Raw genomic sequence first — 8,114 nt, forward strand, 5'->3', positions numbered from 1 at the left:
GAATATTTTGAGCTCTTTTTCAATCTCTTGAAAAATGGATATTATTCTGAATGCTGAAGAGAAGCCACTGAAGTGATTCTTGCAAAACCTAATAGAAAAACTTCAATTCCTAAGTCATATAGAGTAATATCTCTATTGAACTGTCTAGAAAAGATTTTAGAAAAGATAATAGCTACTTAACTATCTTTTATAAGCTCTATAGATAATTCTCTTTTATTCAGTGAACAAATGAGAGATAGAAAACAGTGTTCTGCAATTGACACTGTTCTCTCAGTTATTCATGATATTCAAATAGCAAAGCATGAGAATCTGGTCTCAACTGCAGTTTTTATTAATATAAAAGAAGCATTTGATCATGTTTCAAAGTCAAAGTTAATTCAGACATTGAAGATATTAAAACTGTCAATTTCTCTAATAAAATGAGTTAACTGTTTTATATCTAAAAGAAGTATACAACTCTTCTTTGATGAAATGAAATAAGACAAGACTGAGATAAAAATAGAAGTATCACAGAGATCTTCAATCTCACTCATTTTATTTACAATATACACTGCATATCTATTTAAAAATAGAAATATGAGAATAGTGTGATCTCTGAGTTATGTGAATGATATTGGTCTAGTCTACAGCTCAAAAACTATCAAAGAGAATTTGAAAGTAATTGAAGAAGCTGCAAAGGAAATCTTTGTTAGAGCAGATATCAATTAAATTCAATTTGATATGAATAAAACTGAGTTAATTCATTTCTTTTCTAGATTCAATGAGAAAGAACTATCTCTAACTCTTTTAAATAGAGAGATTAAACCCAGTGTAAATGTCAAATAATTAGAAGTATGGTTAAACTCCAAGTTGAATTTTAAATATCACATTCAACAAAGAACTGTCAAGACAGAAAGACTATTGAACAACATAATCAGACTATCAAATACAGAGAGAGGTCTATCCTTCCAGGCTATGAGACAGTTATATATAGCCTGTATTACATCAGTAGCTGATTATGAAGTTCAAATTTGATAGAATAATCAAGAGAATTTCACTGAACTCTTTCAAAGTCTGTAAAACAGAGTCTTGAGAAGAATTCTGAAAGCATTCAAATCATCTCCTATTAAAGCAATGAAAATTGAAGCTTTAATTCCTTCTCCTGCTATTAGATTTGAAAAGGCCTGTATGAACTATGCTCTGAGAGTTGTAAAGATGAGCTCAAATCATATAATTAGAGAAAGAGTCTCTTCTTCATTTTCATCAATTAACTCTGGAAATGAACTGGATTAGAATAGATTTCTTGATTGAAATGAAAATAATTCTTCAAAGAAAATGCCTTCTCAACTGTACAGACTATGCTCTCTGATTAAAAATCAATTTTCTTCTTTAAATATTGAAAAAGTTGATCATGAGAAGTTATCTCTCTGAAGAGAAAAGCTTGAATCTCTTATAGATTTATAAATAAGTGAACTATTAAAAGAGAAAGAATATGAACAGCATTCAAAGAGAATTTCTATAATCAATATAAAAGACTCTATTCTGATTTATTCAGATGACTCAAAAAATAAGAACTTGAATAGATTAGACACAGGCATTGCTTATACTGAAGATAATATCAATTTTATCTCAGATTTTTGAAATCTAGACTCTGAATGTGAAGTCTTTGATGCTGAACTATTTGCAATAGTGAAAGCTTTCAAACTCATTGAAATAAAATCTCATAGAAGAGGAAATTGTTTGAAAGAGGCATGAATATTCTCTGATAGTCAAGCTGCTTTAAAAAGACTTAGAAATAGTCAGATTCATAATGATCAAATGAATCTTGAACTGATCTTAAACTCTGTTTTGAAAATTCAAAAGAGAAGAACATCAAAGCTGATTATTCATCTACACTGAGTTCCTGCTCATATGAATATTCATGGCAATGAATTGGCTGATTCAGCTGCAAAAAAGAGTGCAGAATTAAGCAGATCTATTCAAAAAATTATGTTCTGGTCTTTTATAAAGAGAAAAATAAAAGAATCTTGTTTACACAAGTGGAATGAAAGCTGGCAGAAACAAAAGAAGAGTATACATTATTCAAGATTTGAAACAAAGCTTAAGTGAAAATCTTGTTTAATTAAATGTAAAAAGAAAATATTCTCATCTATAATACAGCTGAAACTAGGACATGACTATTTCAAATCTTATATACAAAGATTTGATGATAGATTTGACTCAATAGAATGCTCATTCTGTAATACAAATGAGAATCCTGAGCATATTGTAATACACTGTGCATTATACAATAGTCTCAGAGCCAGATTGAAAGAGAAGTATGATCTAAATCAATTAAATATGAGATTCTTATTCTCAACTGAGACAGGAATTAAATACTTAATAGACTTTCTATCAGAAACTCAAGCAGCTACAAGAAAATAACTAAATTCAGAATTATCTGAATATGAAGAGGAGAAAATCAACCAGATATAGTCTGTTAAAACAGCTATATACTATCTTTTAATAATTTGTTTTGTTACAGTCTTTCTTTATTTTATCTTTTCCTTTCAATTTCTTTCTGTCTATCTATTTAATGTGTCTATCTTTAAGACTGTGTTCTCTTTTCCTTTGTCATGATATTGTCAAATGATTTCAAAGTATGAGATGATGTTAAAACACTGCAATTTGTAAACAGTTTTTATATTCTGAGCTGGAATTTTCTGATTTTGCATATCTGAAATTGATGAATGTATAATAGTTAACTTTACAGATATAGGAAAAACCCTGAGAACTAAAAGTTCTCAGGTAGATGTCATAGTCTCTGACTGCATACATCTATAATTGAAGAATAATAATAATAATAACTCATTAGCTTTTGCACATGCATGGCTGATCTCTTTCAATCTTGATTTCACATCTGTGACTGTTGTATTCATAACTGCTCTCTCTCTCATCTTTTCTGAAGCATTCTCCGGAATGCGTGAATGCAATTCATACAACAGGTAGAATGATGAATGCTTGAAGACTGCATGCTGTTGAATTCACATGATCAATAGCACCTGCCTGAGATACTTATCTCATAGTCTTGTAGACTTGCTCACTAGATATTTTGTCAGCATGTTGCTCAAGATTTCATTCAAGTGTTTCACCTTCTCATTCATCTGTGAATGATATGATGTTGTTCTATAATGTCTTGTCTGTAACTGGCTCACAAAATGCCTCACTGCTTCTTCTATAAGGTTTGCATCATTATCAGTTAGAATCTCACATGGCATTTCATAGTTAATATAGATCTCATTATGTAGAAACTTTATCATTATCTTCTCTATTATCTCTGGAACTGCTTTCATAACTGGTCAGTCAGTAGTGTAATCAATAGCAGTGATTATTCATCAATTTTCATTTGATGTCTGCAGTAATATGTCTATGAGATTTATTTCTCATTGTTTGAATAGTTGTATTATACACTTCATCTGATATTACACTTTCTCATATTTCAATCCTTTCGTAGATTCTTTCACAACCTGATAATTCAGGCACTTATGAGTATATATCTGAATGTCCTCAGCCATGCTTGACCAGTATACTCTTGATTTGAGTACACTCATGAGTTCAGGGCTTTCTAAGTGACTGAATTCCTTGTGTATATAAGTCATCAAGTCATGTCTAAATAAAGATTCTAGATAGAGAGCTTCTATGTATTCTAGATCACAGTAAAGTACAATATCATTTTTCAATTTTCTCAGCTTGAAGTTTGAAAGCATCTCTTCTACTACTTTCATAAAATGCTTATTATCTGATATCTTGTCATTCTTCAAGTGAGAGATCATGATGTTCACTCATTCTGATTCCTTGCATTTTCTCAGTGTGTTTAATGTGAATGTCTCTTATGCCTGATTTACAGAATTCTCATTCATGAAATTGAGTCTGCAACTAATTGTGTCAGACATTTCAGTGTTCAATTCTTTTCAGTATTTAATATAAAGATTGTACACTTGAAACTCTGAGATTCAATATACTAAGTGTTTGAAAGGTTTTATTATTAATTGTAGATAGATAAGACTTTCATGATCTATGATCACTGTTGTTATATATCTGTTGTCAATATATCTATTTCATAACATCAGTGTGTGCTTAATTGCTAGCAATTTCTTTTCATATACTGAGTAATTGAGCTCAGTGTCTGATAGTTTTCTATCATTGTACATCATCAGATGCAGCTTGCTGTTCTTACTCATCTGTAGAAGAGTGCCTCTGATAGCTCATTCAGATGCATTTATCTTGATATAGAAAGGTTTATCATAATCTGATTGAATAAGCACTGAGAATGTTGTTATATATTTTCTTAGTATGAGAAAAGCCTCTTAATACACAGCATTTCAGATAATTGAATGAAACTTCTTCTTTCACAGATTTGTATTCATTTCTCTTAAGAGATCTGAGAGTGATGCAGATATTCATGTGAAATTCTTGATAAATCTGCAGTAGTATAAGATTAACTTAAGAAACTGTTGTATATGATGTACATTTCTCAGCTGTGATTAATTCACTATAATATTCAATTTCTTTGAAATGAGGTGTATATAGTCATCACTCACTACATATTCTACAAACTTCAACTATTTCATTTCAAATACACACTTAATTGATTTAATGTAGAGCTTATACTCTGTCAGAGTTATAAGTACTTTATCAAGATGCTTCAGATGTTTGTTATATGAGTTTGAAAAGACTAGAATATTATTAAAATATACAAGATATGAGATTTCATTCTATTTATAAAGAATTGTATTCATCATTGTTTGAAAGATAGCAGATACATTTATCAGACTGAATAGTATTATCAGAAATTCAAACTTTTCTCATTATATATTAAATGTGATTTGCAGAACTGATAGTTTGTCTACACAGATCTGTCAGTATTCTGAGAGAAGATTGATCTTTGATAGATATCAGACATTTTCAATCATATTCAACTGTTGTTAAATCTGTGACAGTGAATATTCATTCTTAATTATAAGCTTATTAAGTGCTTGATAATTGATACACATCTGTCACTTCTCACTCATCTTTTTCACAAATAGAACTGAAAAGCCTCACACACTTAATAAGAGTTGTATAAGACTATGTTCTAGAAGATCTGTGATCTGACACTTCTGTTCTTTGAGATGTGTTTGTGACAGAGAGTATATATTCTGATTGACTGGTTTTGCATCTCCTGTGTCAATCTCATGTATGAATTCTTGTTTCAGCAGCAATTTCAGTGAAAGATCTGTTCAGAAGATCTTTTCATACTTCTTCAGAAGCTTCTTCATACACTTATTCTCTTACATATCTTTTATCTTGATTTTCTTCACTTCTGAGTCCTGTATGACATACAGAATGCTTTCAGATGAGGTCTTGTGAATTGTTCTCTTTACTTATTAATATGTAAGCAGATTTAATCCTTCTATATCAGAGACATGAAATGTTCTTCTCATATCAGTTGATAGAATTATATGAATCATTTTCTTTCTATCAGTCAACTGCATATGACATGTACATCATTGAATCTGCAGATTGAATCTTTGAAATCAATCAAGTTTAAGAATAAGATTGTATTTCATATTCTGCAGCTCTCATGCTTAAATATAGCAAGATCATTCTCTGAAGTGTAAGAGAACTCTTACTTTTATAAGTGATATTAAATATCAGTTATCAGATAATCTTATACATCAGAGATTCTTCACTCAGTGAACTTCTTTCAATCTTTAAATTATATAATTATTAATATATTGTGTAGAAGCTTCTGTGTCTGTTAACACTTTTACAGCCATCTCTCAATTCTTACTCAAGTACTCTATATACATTAATATTTCAGGTCTTAAGATATTCAGATGAGTATTCACTTCATTCTCATCTGCATCTTAGTCAGAAGCCTGCTTTCTCTTGATATTCACAGAATTTAGAGAGTCATTTAATATAAGTATCTCTTTCACTTTGAAGACTTTTCATAGAATATCAGTGAGTGTCTCTGAGCTCACTGATTCTGCTAGTTTTTTGACTTTCTTACTTCTCTTGACTGTGCATGCTGAGTGCAATCTTTTACATCATGATTTTAATGTCTGTAGTTAAAAGCAAGCTCAAATGCTTATAAATATCAAAGATTTTCACTCAGAGAATCTCTTTTTCAGAGAATTTCAGTGCTTTTAGTGATGACATTTCTGTGGTTTCGGAAGAAACGTACGACCCGTCGGATAAATAACCGCGGCCCGCTTCCGAACTACTAGCGTACACGTACAAATGTAAAGGGGCCCTAGCGGCCGCTAATTAATTTAGTGTACGAGATTCAATATATAAGAAGGCGGCGTACGCCTGTAATCGTATGCTGGCTTAAGCAACCTTTGAATCACATCTGATAGCATGTCTAAAAACTGGTGAGAAGCGCAGGCTCCTCCAGGGCATGATAATTCCATCTATGAAGCAATTTGTAGTTATCATGCCAGTGTGATCCTAGAAACACCTCAAAAGATAGTGTATGAAGAGTGATGAGTGAAAGAGCATCTGATTAATGCTGCTTCACTTATTGAGGAAAAACTTCACACTCAGGCATATGCCACATATAAGATGTGAACAGATGAGATGTGAGAAAGAAAATGAAAGTGATGAACCAGATTCAAAGAAGTCTGCTCCCTACTTAAAAGAAGGATAAAAGAGGAGATGATCATCATCAGAGTCATACAATGATAACAGAAATCATATAACAATATAGTGATAGAACAATACAGTAATATAGTAATATAATAATAGACATCATATGATCAACCAGAAATCACTGAAATGAATACCTTCTCTAGCTGATATGAATAACACCCTTCTCTGCTATCTGAATCAGAAGATATGCAGAACCTCTCAGAGAGTTTACTTGAAGCAGTAAGAAAAGCAGCTGAGATCACTGAATCAGAATCAAAGCTCTGTACACATACAAGGATTCTAAATGAGATTGAGGCCTTGCATATGCAGTGACAGGCTGAGACAGAGGTTAAACAACAATTGACATTCACTGTGAATCAAGTATTCACTATGAAGAGCTTCATCAACGCAATTGTCATCATTAATAAGAATAGAGAAAACCAGATCTTAGGCCTGCAGCAGGAGATTGAATGTTTACACAGATAGGCAACTACACTGAACCTGAAGATCTTATCATGATTGTTCATAACCTCTTCAGAAGCATACACATTATCAGAGACTGCTGTGCAGAATGAGAATCTGAGCATGAAATATATCAAGTCAGAAGATCTGCTGAAGTTATCAAGCTTTAATAGTGACTGAAAAAATGATGCTGTAATCAGCTGACTAAGTCAGATGTAATTATATTATCAGATTGAATGTGAACTCACAGACAGACAGTCAATGAAATTTTAACAAGTCTTAAGATCTGTCATATTTCTACATAAAAAAGTGAAGTCATTATGAATAACTGATAAAAAGATAAACCTCACAGACTCAGAGTGATATTCATTCTTATGAACATGAAATGAGTTTTTCAAGTGAATCTTGTACAACTTTGAGAAAGTGAACATGTAAGACAAGCATTATGAATGCTTTATAAGATGTAGATAAGTAAGTGATCTTATATCATACTTTACACACTTCAGCTTATACTATCTTGTGTTGAATGAAGAGCTTTTAACATCTTTCTGTTTACAGATCTTCATTCATGATCTTACACCTGAGTTGAGAGTGAAATGAAAATGCTTAACCTCACAGTCAGGCATGATGAAAGAAGCATATAACATCCTCATTGTACAGAAACAAGTGAGTCAATTACAACAGAAAATACTGCAATTGAGTATATCTTAGCAGAGAACAGATAATCAGACTTCTATGACACAAGCTACACACTCAGATATAATGAATCTAGATCTGAATGCTATTGCTAAAGTGCTGAATTCTCTAAAAAAGAGATTCTCTGAGTGAAAATCTTGATATTATGAGTATTGAGCTTGCTTCAACTGCAGACATCAAAATCATGATATAAAAGATTACACTCAGCATGCACAGTCAAGAGAAGCAAGAGAGTTAAAAAACTAGCAGAATCAGTGAGCTTGAAGACACTCACTGATATTCTATAAAAAGTCTTCAAAGTGAAAGAGATGCCTGTGTTGAAT

Source organism: Blastomyces dermatitidis (genome assembly GCF_000003525.1).
Source record: "Blastomyces dermatitidis ER-3 genomic scaffold supercont1.4, whole genome shotgun sequence".
Lineage (NCBI taxonomy): Eukaryota > Fungi > Ascomycota > Eurotiomycetes > Onygenales > Ajellomycetaceae > Blastomyces > Blastomyces dermatitidis.